This window comes from Sapajus apella, unplaced genomic scaffold (assembly GCF_009761245.1).
Source record: "Sapajus apella isolate SASKATOON/1434 unplaced genomic scaffold, GSC_monkey_1.0 scaffold69, whole genome shotgun sequence".
In the NCBI taxonomy this organism is placed as follows: Eukaryota; Metazoa; Chordata; class Mammalia; order Primates; family Cebidae; genus Sapajus; species Sapajus apella.
The window spans coordinates 828,337-844,094 of NW_022437009.1; the positions used below are offsets into that span (position 1 = coordinate 828,337).

The 15,758-nt window shown below is 41.4% G+C and overlaps 1 pseudogene across 1 annotated transcript; it reads right to left on the minus strand.

The window, feature by feature from the left end:
- Positions 1–1,457: 1,457 nt before the first annotated feature.
- Positions 1,458–3,116, minus strand: LOC116531000 (annotated as a pseudogene). Its single transcript, XR_004260213.1, has one exon. The product of XR_004260213.1 is annotated as an SUZ domain-containing protein 1 pseudogene (transcript).
- Between the last annotated feature and the right edge of the window lie 12,642 nt (positions 3,117–15,758).

Consider the following 15,758-nt stretch of genomic DNA (forward strand, 5'->3'; position numbering starts at 1 on the left):
CAATTTTTCTAGAAGAAAATAAATTTGTTCACGATTAAAAGAATACTACTATCAGCCGGGTGCAGTGGCTCAAGCCTGTAATCCCAGGATTTTGGGAGGCAGAGGTGGGCGGACCACCTGAGGTCAGGAGTTTGAGAGCAGCCAGGCCAACATGGTGAAACACTGTCTCTACTAAAAATACAAAAATTAGCCGGGCATGGTGGCATGCACCTGTAATCCTAGCTACTCTGAAGGCTGTGGCAGGAGAATTGCTTGAATCCAGGAGATAAAGGTTGCAGTGAGCCAAGATCATGCCACTGCACTCCAGCCTAGGCAACAGAGAGAGACTCTGTCTCAAAGAGAAAAAAATAAAATAATAATAATACATCTGAAGGTGGGAATGGAATGAGAAACGACAACTGTATTATAATTGAGATAGTTTCTTATTAGTTGACAAAATGATGAAACACATAGAGGTTTTCCTTGTATCAGAGTCAGCCAGCTCAATCTGATACAGAGGCAGAACTCATAGCTGAATGCGGTGCTGTGATTTCATGATGGTTTAGTATGCATTCCCTTCCACTCTATCTCACAGTGCTTCAGAGTTTAAGGCTTGAAAAATTGCTATTGTCTTTGTTACCAGGGAGAGAGAAGACATATCTACCTGGCTTTATGGAAGTTGGATGGTGAGATGTGGACTTTTCAAATGAAGCCTTACTTAGATTGACATTAAATAAATCTGGTATACTGTAGAAATATTTTAACCCAACTCATGACATTTCCTTTTGTTAAAGGGAGCTCACCCCTGGCCTCTTCCTCTCCACTGCGTACCCTTCCAGGGTAGATGGAGTGTCTTACCTGACTGATAGATCTGGGCATGCTCAGCTCAGCTCCGTGTTCTTTCCTACTGGGAGTAAGTTGCTTACAGAGAGAAAGCGTTTTATCTGCTCTTCTAGAGGAGGGTTTTTCCTTATTTGGGTTCAGCATTCAGCCCCCCTTATTGGGGGGCAGGCCACCTTGGCTAACAGATTGCCATATCCTCCAACCTGGCCTCTACCAGAAACAAAGGATATTTTGGTTTTCCATTTGCCAGTCCCGTGTCAATTTGTTCAGAGCATGGGCAAAGAGGGGAGCTATTTGTTGGGAATCCTTAGACACCCCAACATGGTTTAGGCATCAAGCAAACTGAATGGAGAACTTGAACATTTTAGTTCTGATTCTACTTGTCTTTCCTTAGGTGTTTGAATTTCGGGGAGACATACAACATTTCTCTGCTTCTTTTTTTTTTTTTTTTACTGCAGAAAAGTGATTTATTTAGGCAGAGAAAGAGAAAAAGGAGAGAGAAAAAGATGAGAGAGAAAGCTTCCATGAAGATTGTGGAAGGGGACCCGAAGATGGAATCCTGGAGAGGAAAGCAGCTTCCATACTGAGTGGAAGGGGACCCCGGAAGGGGAATCCCTTCATTTTTCTTTTTTTTTGTTGTTCTTTTTCCCACTTTATTCAGAATGTTCTGCCTTCAAGGTAGTGATTGCACACAGGAAATGTACCAGGTATAGTGACTGATCTGGGGCCAGCAATGGAGATGGAGCACCGCAGACCCTTAAGAGTTCAAGCCATGCTGGAGTGGGAAGACCTATCCACCTTCTGACCATACGAGGCAGAAGGCTTAGGGTCCCGGAGCCAGACTGTCTCCTGGTTTTCCTTGTGCTGATGGCAAAATACTAAACAGGTCTCCTCTCCTTCACTGCTAAGCCCAGGGATGCAGTCTCACTCCCTGGCACTCTGCTCTCTTCTAGAAGCAATAAGCCTGGCTGGTAGGGAACCACCCTGAGGGGTATGGGAAAGGGAAGTCTGTTCACTTGCCCTGTCTCCCAAAATACTAGAGGTGGAGTTGTCACCCTCCCCAGGCTCTGTGAGCCTACGGAGCTAGCCCAGTCTCCAGGCAAGGCCCAGATGTCCTGGGACTTAGCTCAGGGAAGGAGCTATAGGCATGGGGTGCTCATCTGTCCTGGGAGCTGCAGAGCCCTGCCCCTTTTCCAGGCGGCAGTAGGAATACAGAAGCTAAGCTCACCAAAATCCTATTGGTTAATGTTTCTAGTGAATTTCCCAGAAACATTTTTAAGTAGACTACCAAACTACCCTTTCTCAATTAAAAATTCATTAAACCACTAAAACCCCTCCCATGCACTTTTTCTTGCAAATCAGATATTTGTATAAACAAATAAAAATAGGAAGAAAAAAAAAGAAAAGATATTTTCAAATGGAACTTACTTTTTAAGTGATGAAGACATACACTTGGGGGTAGGTGGGTGTGAGTTCTCATTTGTGTTTTGAAATCCCAAATTAATGAGCATGATAAACTGTTATTGCTGGCACTGGCTTTACCCCAAGTGGCCAAGTGGCACTGTCTGACTCTCTACTCTGAGTCCTTGGTGGGTCCCCTCAACCTTCCCCTAACCCCCACCCTTTCCCTTGCCATTGACTTGGGACAGCCCTTGACGATGTGCCAATCACAGTGGGAAGGGGGAGAAGGGGGGAGGTCACAGTGCATGGGGTTCAAGGTCACAGTGGGCGGAGCAAGGGGGATCACAGTGCAAGTAAGTCAGGTCGTTCCCTCTGCTCAAGTTCAGCTGCCTGCCACGGCAGTGCAACCCGTGGCAGACAACCCAGGAGGCGGTGACGGCGGCGATGGTGGCATCTTTTCTTGCCTGCATTTATCTGAGCTGTTTGAAGCCTTGTGACCCATCAGGACCCAAAGGCTGTCTGATCACATTATTGGGCTGCCTGCTGTCTTCAGGTTGGGAGATCCTGGTTGGCCTGTCAAGGATGGGTTTCTCCTGCCCCTCCTCCGGGTTGGCGCTGCCCAGGATCCGCTTCCCGGCTTCGGTGTACTCGGCCTCCCGCTGTGCTAGGGACTTGACCGGAGGGGCGGGCCTGCTGGTGGAGTTGGGGCTGTTGACCACACCGTTGCTGGTGGGCCTTTTGAGGATTCGGATCTGTGGAGGGGGTCCCGCGGGAAGGCTATCGTCCTGAATCACAATGGGCACTTTGGGAGGAGATTTGGATTTCCCCGCTGGGGGCCGCCTCTTCCCAGCTCTCAGCGACCTCCTCATCTTCCATCTTACTCTCCGCCTTCCCTCCTCCCCTCATTTTTCTTAAATGTAGAACTAGTTCATAAAATCACTACTCTGCAATTACACAGTAGTTTTCCCTTTATCTGTGGAGGATATATATTAAGACCCCCCCACCCCCCGCCCCAGTGAATGCTTAAAACTGCAGCTAGCACCAAACCCTATACATACTGTGTTTTTCCATCTGGTAACTGAGAGAGCTGTTAAGTGACTCACATGTAAGTGGGTAGCATGTACAGCGTGGACATGCTGAACAAAGGCATGATTCACACCATGGGCAGGACGCACTGGGTGGCGTGAGATTTAATCACACGAGTCAGAATGACATGCAGTCTAAAACTTATGAGTTGTTCATTTCTGAAGTTTCCCGTTTGCTATTTTCAGACTGTGGTTGACCATAGGTAACAGAAACAGTGGACAGCGGATAAGGCGGGACTACTGTATGTGCAGTAGAGTGCCACACCACGACATATTTATATAACACAGTGTATTGTTGGAGACTTTTTTCTAGCCAGAGAAACTTTCATGGCTCTATAAAGGCATGGCCTGAAAAATACCTGGTAGTTACATAAGAATTGGCTGATCAGATTATCATCTCCAGGATAAGGACATACATACAGTTACTTCATGGCTAAAAGTTCTGAAGTAAAACCTGTAGGATCTTTGTATATGTACGTGTGTATGCATGTTTAAAAAGCCTTTATAATTTATATAATCCAAACTTTTTCTTTTTTTTTTTTTGAGACAGAGTATCGCTCTTGTTACCCAGGCTGGAGTGCAATGGCGCGATCTCGGCTCACCGCAACCTCCGCCTCCCGGGTTCAGGCAATTCTCCTGCCTCAGCCTCCTGAGTAGCTGGGATTACAGGCACGCACCACCATGCCCAGCTAATTTTTTGTATTTTTAGTAGAGACGGGGTTTCACCATGTTGACCAGGATGGTCTCGATCTCTTGACCTCGTGATCCACCCGCCTCGGCCTCCCAAAGTGCTGGGATTCTTTCTGCAGCTTATAATGTAAATTTTGCTATTTGACTTTCACCGGAATTGCTTCCTTTAATATGCAAATTTAAGGCTATTTAGCTGACAGCTGCCCAGGGTGGTAAAACAGGTTATCAAGAATCTGAAAGTCTAAGATGGGGGAAAAAAATGTTTTTATGGATGTATAAAATGTATCGGTATGCCTAATATGTCTCTGTATTTACGTGTTATGTACACAATGTTTCACTACTTAAAAAATATATAAAAGAGCTCTAATTAATTGGCTTAAAAAAGTGCTTAAATCAGATAATAAAACAGCAAAGACTAGTCAAATGCTTTATCAAGTTTATGCAACTTAAGTCAAATCTTTAATAAGCTAGCTTTAAAGTTATTGGTAATGTGAGAAATACCTTAAGGATTGCCAGCATACATTTTTATTTGCATTTTTTAATCACGTAATTTCATTCTTATTCATTCCAAATACTATAAGGTGTCAAAATTTGGCACAAGGTTACAAAGCTATAAACTCAGCCTTAAAGAGAATGATCTTTGCTTTTATAATTTTTAATAAGTAAGACATTGATATTGGTTTAATGAAAATAGCTGCATCTTAAATTTAGTCTGATTACTAAAGTGCTAATCTTGTGGCTTTAGGCAGTCTAGTCCACAGGCAATAAGGAGGTTTGTTTTGAGAAAGGACTATTATTGTCTTTGTTTCAAAGCTAAACTATAAATTAAGTTCCTCCTAAAGTTAATTTGGCCTGTGCCCAGGAATGAACAAGGATAGCTTGAAGGTTAAGAGCAAGATGGAGTCAGGTCAAATCTTTTTTTCACCATCTTGGTTATAATTTTACAATGGTGGTTTTATCACTTTAAATCACGACTATCAGAGTTTTCATAAACAATCTAGGCAAATAAAATAAAATAATTAGGTAAATGTAGTGGAGTAAATACTTGTAGACAAACTGGTCATAATTTAGTATATAAAGTTATATTAAATTAAATAAGAGATATTTTATTATTTGGGTATTTTCCAATAAACATACATTGCAGGAAAACATTCTTGCTAAAAAAAAAAGTATCCTTTTTTAAAAAAAAAGTGAACAAATTTTTGTCTAATTCAAAGCTGATTTAAAGGTTATATATAAAACAAGGTAAAAGAAACCAGAAAATGTAAAGAGATGTAAAGAAAGTTATAACAATAAAGAGGATTTTTTTGTGTGTGGTAAGAAAGCTTAAAGAGAAATAATTTTATATGAGAAAAAATATTGTATGGTAAATGCAGTTTTAAAATAAAATAATGGAATGACTGGTTGTTTAAGAAGGAGCGATGCCCAGGACGGACCAGAAAGTCCGAGAATGTCATGAACGGTAGGCATAAGTCACAATAAGAGGATTTATATTAAAAAACTTCTTTAATATGATCAAGTTGTCATATTATTTTTAAGTTTCGTTTTGCTTAGGAAAAAAAAAACAGACATAAAATCTTTTTAAAATTCAGGTTATTACATCCAGGTATCTTCCTGTATGTGCTTTCAAAGTCCTTGTAACATTGAGTTACAGGACTTTGACTCCTGGGTCTAAAAAGGACACCAAGTTCAACTAAATCTTAAACATCGACAACAATTAAAGCTTCATCTTCAGGCCCCATAGAAGATGTCAATCAAAATCAACTGCATTCCTGAGACATGGGCAAGAGATTAAAGCTATTCAACTCCTCAAGACCCAAGGACTATTGAGGAGGAGGTGAGCATGAAAATTGAAACGGTCAATTCGGAAAGATAAAATAAGTTCAGATTCCCTGTAAGTTAATCATTAATGTCAAAGGCACACTAATGTAAGACCAGCATACTGGCCCCTGTGTCAGATTAACAAGGTCTTCTTGAAGCATTAACCAACTCCTATATAAAGGTTATAAAGGTTATGAAAGGCTTCTGGAAACTATATCTTACAGTCAAGATTAAAATTTTATAGATTGTTTATAAAATTTTGAAAAAATTTAATTGGCTTCATGCTGTTTTTATTAGGGCTTATTGTTTGGAAAATTAAGCCTTCTCCCTCAAAGAATAAGTGTCTTTGCCTTTTTTTTTTTTTTAAATCCTTGAATTATCACTTTGGTTAAATAAATGACTATTTTACTATGACGTGTGATCCTATTTCGTGATATCAAGTGTTCAAAACCTCTAATGTTTAACAAGCTTTCCAAAATCAAATTACAAATCATGTTTTTTTATGACCTGATTAATTCTTTAAGGTATTAGGGTCCCTCAAGCCCAAAAAATACCACATAATTTGGCTTATCTGGTACAAAAATATGTAGAAAACGTTGTCAAATATGAAATGGTGTTTGGTTCCCTTTGGGTTATATGTGTATAAATAGGTTATTGTTATATGTTCCAAAATTATGGAAAACTCCTATAATTCTAATATAACTTAGTGTACGTTTTCAGTAATGATCATAATTGTTATGTTAAAACTATTGTGTGTTACAGAGGTAACAAATTTTCTTGCCAATTGTGTCTTTGACTATGGATACCCTAAAACTTTTTGTCATCCATGGACAATTGTTTTGTTTTGGTCCTCTTTAGAAGGTGGTTTAATAATCGGCTATAAAACTCTAACAGGTGCTCTTGAATGTGGGGTTTCCAATAACTTTGGAGAGTGTGACATCAGAATACAGGAAAAACTTTCAGGACTCGGGGGGAGCTAAAACATTCATGAATATCAAGAAGAAAAGGAATAAACTTCATGGACTGAACTAATCTTTTTGACTTTTTACTCAAAACGTTTTCTGATCCTTTGTTTTGTTTTTCAGAGTCTTAAAACTTTTATGCTGTTGACAACTTTTAACAACTCAGTATATACCTATGAACAAAATTTGGAGCATATTTGTTTGTCTCTACCTGATTTTTTCAGAATTTGGAAACTATTTGTAAATATTCTTAACTTAACGGCAATACAGTTATTTGTGTAAGTGTAATAAGAATCTGTTTTCATTTGCAGCAGGACACAAGTGGAGAAACTCATTATTTCATCAAGGGTTTGACTGGAATGTTGTGCTTTCCTTTAAGGAATCGAACTTGACATATGGAGCCAATAAAGGCCTTGGAAAAACTGGCCTCATATTTTGTGTACAGGGCTTCTGACCTGTGGTAAATAAAGAATGTCACTTTCCAACAGGCCCAGAATCCCCAGCTTTATCTTGGAACCTCAAGAGGAGAGGAAATTCACCCACCTCATAGGTATTTGATGACACAAATTCGTGGCTGGTTTGGCTTTTAAAAGACTCATCTGAGATTCTTCCTATGGAACAAGTCCCATCAAACTCAATTTAAAAGCCTATGTAAAAAAAAATATATATATATATATTTGTATTATATATATAAATTTAATATATATATAATTTATGATATATATATAATTTATTATATTTATATATAATATAATAAATTATATTTGTCAATTTATTTTATATATATTTATTATATATATATATATTACATATATATATAATTGCCACATTGTAGACAAATAATTAGGCCAGGTAGAATAAAGCAAACCAGTCCCACCATAATGTGTCTTTAGTAAAAATGAGAAGCTGGAGAGGGAAAAATTGTGTTTCAAGACAATAGTACACCTGTTGTTAGATTGTAGTTTTGCCTAATATTCTTTTCGATTTTTATTATTTTCTACAGTTTGAACTGAATTCTAATTTTTCTTGGCTACAAGTCTTCAAAATAATGTTTTCCATTTTTTCCTTCTTATTTTTTTCTAATTTGGAGTCACTGAAAACTAAGCTTTGCTTTCTTAAAACCCTGTGAACTGAAGCCAGACAACTTAACCTTCAGAAGAATATAACGGCAGCCTGTTTACGTACATAAGCCCCTTTCATATCTGCCTGCTAATGTGTGGACTTCAGAGGAATGTAGTCTATATAAATGTTTCCAGGATTGTTTTTTGTTTGTTGTTGTTGTTCTCCATTCCTCCCCCCATTTTCTCTTCGAAGGACACGAGACTTCACAACCTGCTAACAATGAGCTTCTAGGACCTGCCCATCTAGGAATAAACAGTCCTAGCCTTAAAAAATCAGATGAAAGCTGAGACCAGAGACTCATTTTCTTCTAAAATGGTTTCTCCAAAAGATTTTTGAAAAGAAAAGAGGGGAAATGTTAAAGGAAAATATCTTGAGCCTCTTCAAGCTGGGAACGACTCAAGGCAAATCTGTTTCCCATTCTATTCAGTTATTCCTCTGCTCACAGAGATAGATGCATATTCTGATGGCCTTCTTCGGAAAGACTTATTAGAAACTCAAAAGAATGCAACCATTTGTCTCACACCTACCTGGACCTGGAAGCCCACGGGGTAAAGGGGGCTTGCTTTGAGTTGTCCCTACTTTTCCGGATGGAACCAATGTACTTCTTACACATATTGATTGATGTCTCATGTCTCCCTAAAATGTATAAAACCAACCTATACCCGACCACCTTGGGCATGTGTGTCAGACTTCCTGAGGCTACGTCACAGGTGCTTCCTCAACTTTGGCAAATAAACTTTCTAAATTAACAGACCTGTCTCAGAGTTTCTGGGTTCTTGAAGTATCATTCTGTTTCTCTCCCTCCCCAGAATCAGTTTTGGAATTATCCTTTCTCTCTCACTTCCAAAGATTGGGTATGAAATGAAAATGTAACTTCCAAGGCTGCATTCAATCAGGGCAATGATTTTCTGATTTTCGTCTCTTGTTCAGGTGAGAAATCCCTTTTTGCTACAGCACCATGGGCAATCTGATGGGAAAACAGAGGTGCTGGTGCTGAAACTGCCTTTGTAGAATTGTTACTGAGGAAACTCTAACAGTGAAAGAAATCAGATTTGCCTGACTCTATCTTACTTCCGACCCTTAAGCTGTCATTCATTCCTGGACATAGGCGCAACTAACTTTGGGAAGAACTCTGAAACAAAATGGCTAACAGCCGTTTCCCGAAAAGACCCTCTTCTTGCCTGAGGCCCAGTCTACCTTTGCAGGACTAACAAATTAGCTACAGGATTAGAAATTACAGTTTAGCGCTGGTACTGCCTCTGGCTCTAAGAGTCTGAACCTCCCCAATTTGCTCCTGGGTGTGACGTCTAAGATCAGCGTTTGGATGGATCAGCTGACACCACCCAGACCTGTAATCTGGCCCACCTAGTTCTGCCATCACATCCAGGAACAAGACAAACTTCAGTCCCCTATGATTCCATCTCCAACCTGACCAACCAGCACTCCCCACTTCCCAAGCCCCTACCCACCAAATTATCTTTTAAAACTCTGATCCCTGAATGCTCGGGGAGACTGATTTGAGTAATAATAAAATTCTGGTCTCCCGCATAGCCGGCTCTGCATGAATTACTCTTTCTCCCTTGCAATTCCCCTGTTTGATAAATCGGTTCTGTCCAGGCAGTAGGCAAGGTGAACCCATTGGGTGGTTACAGTTGGCTATGTGTTTAGAGAATGATTTGAGAACAAGAGATATTCTCCTGTGTACAGTGCTCCCATTCCCCAAACATGTAGGTCAGTCAGCATATCTCGTCCGAATTCTCACCCTGTCCAAAGTCTGAAGTCACATAGGTAAATCAGCAAACACGTTTAATGAGTAAAGAAAGAGCTGCTGGTCTTACCGACCTTTTAAGGGGCCTGCCCCCACAAGTTTAATAGTCTTGTTTGCTCTCCAGGGCCCATGAAGCTCTCTTAGCCTTCCCTACCTGCTCATCCCTACTAAAGGAAAGGTCAGCTTTGAAAGCTGAAGTGTAGTTATCAGGACTTAGTGCTTTTATGGACACCTGTAAACAAGAGAGGGAAAAGGAATTCAGTGCTTTGGGAATATCAGTATGCTTTCGTGTAGAGAGGATACGTAGATGTGGCTTCCAGAATCCAATTAACAAGAGTGAGGTCTGGCATAAAGAAAGTGATTTATTCCAAAGCCAGTTTAGGGGGAGAAAGCACAGGCTTCCTGCGTCAGACTACTACTTTGCTTGTGGGGCAGAAAGTGGGTCTTTTAAAGGAGAATGACACACAGGGGAGGAAGCCACCAGGTAGGGGGCCGTCCAAGTGCTGGCTCTGGTGCTTTTTCTACTGAGCTGTAGAGCTGGTGACTGCTGGTGCCTTCACGGGCAGGACTAGGCCAAAAATTCCCCAGGTGGGAGAGAGTTTTTGTAGTGGCACTTTGGGTTGTAAATCAACTATTTTCTCTTGAGGCAATCTCCTGGTGGGTGAGAGTTCCTTTCTGGAGTTTCTAAGCATATAGATAAACTTGCCTTGTAGGGAATGTCTGGTGAAGGGGAGGAAAAATGCTGTATTTGCATTTTTAAAGGGCTAGGTAGGAAGTGGCTTAAAAGTCAAAGGTACAAATGGTGTTTTGGATAAATTCTCCCCTCCAATCACAGGAATGTATGTTTTGGAGTCATATAGATGCAAATACAAATCCTGGCTTTGTTGATGATTAGAATTGACCAGGGATAGATAACTGAGTCTCTTCCATCTTACATATTGAGGACAGTAATGAATACATCATAAAGCTATTATGATTAGATGGGATGATGTGTATAAAGTACTTGGCATAAAGTTGGTACTCAATAAACAATAGCTAATATAACCACTATTCGTTCACAAAACATAAACCACGGTGGGCAAAAATGTGCTGTTCTTTATTCTTCTTGTTTTTGGCCTTATTTTCTTTCTTTTTTTTTTGAGACTGAGTTTCCCTCTTGTTGCCCCCCAGGCTGGAGTGTAATGGCGCGATCTTGGCTCACCGCAACCTCCGCCTCCTGGGTTCAGGCAATTCTCCTGCCTCAGCCTCCCAAGTAGCTGGGACTACAGGCCGCGCCACCATGCCCAGCTAATTTTTGTATTTTTAGTAGAGACGGGGTTTCACCATGTTGGCCAGGATGGTCTCGATCTCTTGACCTTGTGATCCACCCCCCTTGGCCTCCCAAAGTGCTGGGATTATAGGCGTGAGCCACTGCGCCCAGCCTTTGGCCTTGTTTTCTATGTTGAATACTCATTACATTGAAATAGAAAAATGTATGTATGTATTTATTTCTTATTTAAGACACGACCTTGCTCTGTCGCCCAGTTTGGAGTGCAGTAGTGCAATCTTGGCTCACTGCAGCCTCCACTCCCCAGGCTCAAGGCATTCTCTTGTCTCTGCCTTCCAAGTAGCTGGGAATACAGGCACACGCCACCACACCTGGCTAATTTTTGAATTTTTTTTTGACAGAGATGGGGTTTCACCATATTGGCCAAGCTGGTCTCAAACTCCTGGCCTCAAGTGATCCTCCCACCTTGGCCTCCCAAAGTGCTGGGATTACAAGCATGAGCCACCATGCCGAGTCCAAAATTAATGTAATTATTAACATTATACTTTAGGGTTTAGGGTCAACCTAGTAAATTCGCCATTTTCCCAGTCATTACGGGCAATTATTATTTAATATAGCCAAGTTACAGTCAAGAGTTTCTTCTTTCACTTTCTCCTTATCCGTGGTTGGTCTTTGTTCCAGTAGGTAGAGGACTCTTCAGCCACTGACGTCTGGCTGCTCTCACGCTTGAGCAACACAGTGTTGGGCGGCGGGGGAGGAGGTAGCTGGACACATTCTTTCCAGCCTTGGTTTGTCCTGGTGCTTTGTTGACCTATTGCTTCAGATGTACCCTGTCCTGTATCCACCCAAATTACCCTCCCATTTACCAGCAGCCCTCCAATATGCAGCCGTGTTCTCCTAAAACCTAAGCAGTCTTGTCCTTGTTTGGGCTGCACCCTTCTGACACGATGTTCCCTCTGCTGGCCCCAAGACCCCATGGGCTTGCCCCAAACCAGATAGCTTTTGTGTCTCACTCAGGGCCTTGGGTGTTTTCACATGGCTATTTACACCCCTTCAAGGGTATAGGCAACTCAGGGTAGCCTCTGGCTTCATTATGTCAGGACACCATTTCTTCCCCACAGTTGATCTATAACGACGGGTCAGGCTTGCATCTTTCTGGATTCCATGCAGGGAGCAAGACACGGGTCCTCTCCATTCTCAAGTCCCCAAATTTAAAAGGGGTTACTTTGTGTATTCCCACCAGACACAGCTTCATCTGTGATCTGACCATGAGGGGAGAAACTGGAAAAATAGACAACTTCCACACTACACCTGATCCTCATATGTCCTCTGCAACTCTCTTCTCTCCACCCAGCTTAGAGACTGTTTATCTGTTGGGCTTGGAAGTGGAGGAGGATGCAGATGGAGAAAGGGCAGGAAAAAATAAATACTGCTGGCTCATAGCTCTATTCAGATGTTTCTGTCTTATTTCTGGATAATGCCTTCTGAAGCCAAGGAATTTGGTGTCCTTGCTCTGTGTTTCTGTAGTATCTGGATTATTGGCAGCTATTCAGGGCACAGGCGAATGATGTGTACGAGGATATGTGTGGGGAAATGTTCATTAACACTAAACATTACTCTGTGCCTAGTTTGCTATCACTGCCGAAGCATCTGGTTGGTCTTTGCTCCAGTAGGTAGCACACTGTCTAGTGGGCCTCAAGAGGAGTTTTGTTTTCTAAAGAGGCATCTACAGATGCAGGAGAAGAGCACTGACCTTGGTGGGAAGTGACCTGGATGGACTACAGACACTGCCTCTTCATTGCTACATTGCTAGGTGACCTTGAACATTTAATCCCTTTGATCTCAGGTTTTCTCATTTTAAATTAGGGCAAGGGTCATAATAATACTGTCAGGCCTCCTTGTGCAAGCCTGGACCCAGAAAGTCTGAAGTTCTGCCTGCCTTGGCTGATCGCCCTCGCCCCCTTCCCCTCCCCCCTTCCCCCGGCTGCATTTGCCATTATCCCTGATCTCCCAGAGGAGCCTCCCTGGACATTGAGCTTCTTCCCCCTCCCCCCCCGGCCCCCTCCCGCCCCATCTTAACTGTTATTATGGTAACGTGAATAATACTCCTTACCCCACTCTGCCATCTTAACTACTCTTATGCCTTACCCCACCTGCCATTGTAACTGAACTTATAGTAGTGTGGATACTCCTTGCTCCACCCCCATCACTGTAACTAATCTTACTCTATAACACCCCTGCCCCCCCAAAATTGCCCCAATTTAAAAACCAATTCCCACCCCTACTCCCTTCACCAGTCCTTTCTTGGATTCAGCCCACTTGCATCCAAGTGCAAAATAAAATGTCCTTGTTGCCCACGCAAAGACTGTTTGGAAGATCTCTTTATTAAATGCGTTTAATATTTGGTACCACTGGATGTGAATAACAACTACCTTTCTTTCAAGGCTGTTAAACAATTAAGGCCAGGCACAGTGGCTCACGCCTGTAATCCCAGCACTTTGGGAGGCCGAGGCAGGCAGATCATGAGGTCAGGAGATCGAGACCATCCTGGCCAACATGGTGAAAACTTGTCTTAAAAAAAAAAAAATTAAAAAAAAGAAAAAAACTTTTAAAAAAAAGGAAAAAGAAAAAAATTAAATAAAGGCCATTAAAATTTCAAGTATAGTTTTTCTAAATCTCCCATACAACTTAATAATCTTACTATTTAAGGTTGCACATATAAAATAAGAAGTGAAAAGTTAGCTATCCTCCAAGACATCTTACTAAGGTGATAATGATGCCCACATCAGTAAGTAATTTGAAGAATAGTTCTGTGGATTTCTTGTGTTTAAAGTTATCTCAAGTAGGATTTAAAAAATATTAGCAAATCCTCATGTCATTCATATTATGGACTTGACACTCTTCTGAGCATTTCACATATAGTATTTCATTTAATTCCATGCTAAGCAGTACAATTTTAGAGAAAAATTTTACTTAGATGTGAAATTTGACAAAGTAATTTATATCTCTGCCATGAACTGAGTTTCGTTCACCCAAATTCATATGCTAATGTCCTAGCCTTTGATGGGATGGTTTTTGGAAGTGGAGCCTCTGGGAGGTAGTTAGTGTTAGATCAAGTCCTGAGGGTGGGGCCTTCATGATGGGATTAGTGCCCTTATTCGAAGAGACTCCAGAGTGCTTGCTCTCTCTTGTGTGCTCTCTCTCCCTGCCGCATGAGGTTGCAGCATATTGGTGCTGTCTAAAGCGAGGAAGACAGCCCTCCGCAGAAGCCAACCATGCTGACACTTTGACCTTGGGCTTCCCGCTTCTAATACTGTAAGAAAATAAATTTATGTTGTTAAGCCACCTAATCTAGTATTTTGTATGGCAGCCCAAGCTGATTAATACCATAGTAATGCTCTCTTTATGGTTAGTTCTCTTCCATAGGCCCTGGGCAACATCTGTTGATAGAACTTTGTTTCAATGTGACTGAAAGAGAAAGCAAACATGTATCAACATCTGCAAATGTTTTTCATTCAGTCCACCACGGAACTAAAATTCATTCAATGCTTACCATATCCTCATCCTCTTTTAAACTCACCTTCAAGCAATACGGTTATTTCTAGGAAGAATTTGGGCAAGCTTCTGCCTGTGTTCAAATGTGCATGTTTCCAAGAGGCATTTTTTTCTCCATTTTTTTGAAAGAAACCTGATGAGTTATTTTCTCATCCTCTCTATTAAATTCTAAGTTCCTTGAAAATAATCAGTCTTGTTATTGAGTGATATGTGAATCCTAGTGTAGCGACATTGTATCTCTTGGACACTCAGCATGTATCTGTTAAATTGTGCCCAATTTTTAAAAAGGGGACCTCAGATCAGTTTTAGCATAGAAGAATGGAAGAGTTGGGAGGAGGGTGTACAAGAGGGATGAGTCCAAACCTGAGGCCTTGAAAACCAAATGTGGGGAAAACTAAAGACGGACATCAAGGTCAAGTTCCAGGGCAAGCGAACAGCCTGAAATAGTCATTTGAAATTGGAGGAGCGTAGCAGCCACTGTCCAATGCAGAGGGGAGGCCTGCCATACCTGCTGAAAGTATCGCTACTATTCCTGGGTTTTCTGATGGGTCAGCTGGACCACGGGACGTGTGACCCACAGATACAGGGCTAGTTGTGTACAGGCTGGGGTCTTTGTATTCATCCTCATGCTGTTCTTTCAAGGGAGGTTCCTTCTTATCTTGGTTTCTTTATAAACATTCAGCACAGCAGTGCTCTGCGCATTGTAGGAGTTAAAGATTGGCTGACGTGGATTGCAAGTCATTGTCCATAGGGCTTGGGTGGGGAAGGAATCTGGGATTAGCCTGGAGTCTCCGTAGAAGATCTGCTTCACCCTAAATTACATTCAGAACAGTAAATAATTCTTAGAAGGCATTTTACAAGAGCAGCACACTCATTTTAGTGACCTGGATATGGTCTAGGGAATTGCGATCTAAATTCTCCATTTCATATGGTCATGTTTCTAACATTGCCCAGAAAGGTCATTCCTGGGTTGCAATGGATTTTGAGGCAGGAAATAAGAACTTAATCTTGGCCCCACCACCAAATCATTCTGTCGTTCTGGGTTCCCGAGCGAGCTGTCTTCCAACTCTGTTCTCAGTTACTCCATCTGGGAAATGGGAATAACAAACTCCCTTTTGAAAACACAAAGATGAATTAGAGATAATATTTTTAAAGTGATTTCCCAGCTAGGAAGAGAGAATGCTGCATATTTCATAGATGCTCCCAGGGCCAAAATCACACACATGTAATAGTCATTTTCTTTTCTCTGGAATTGAGAAAATATA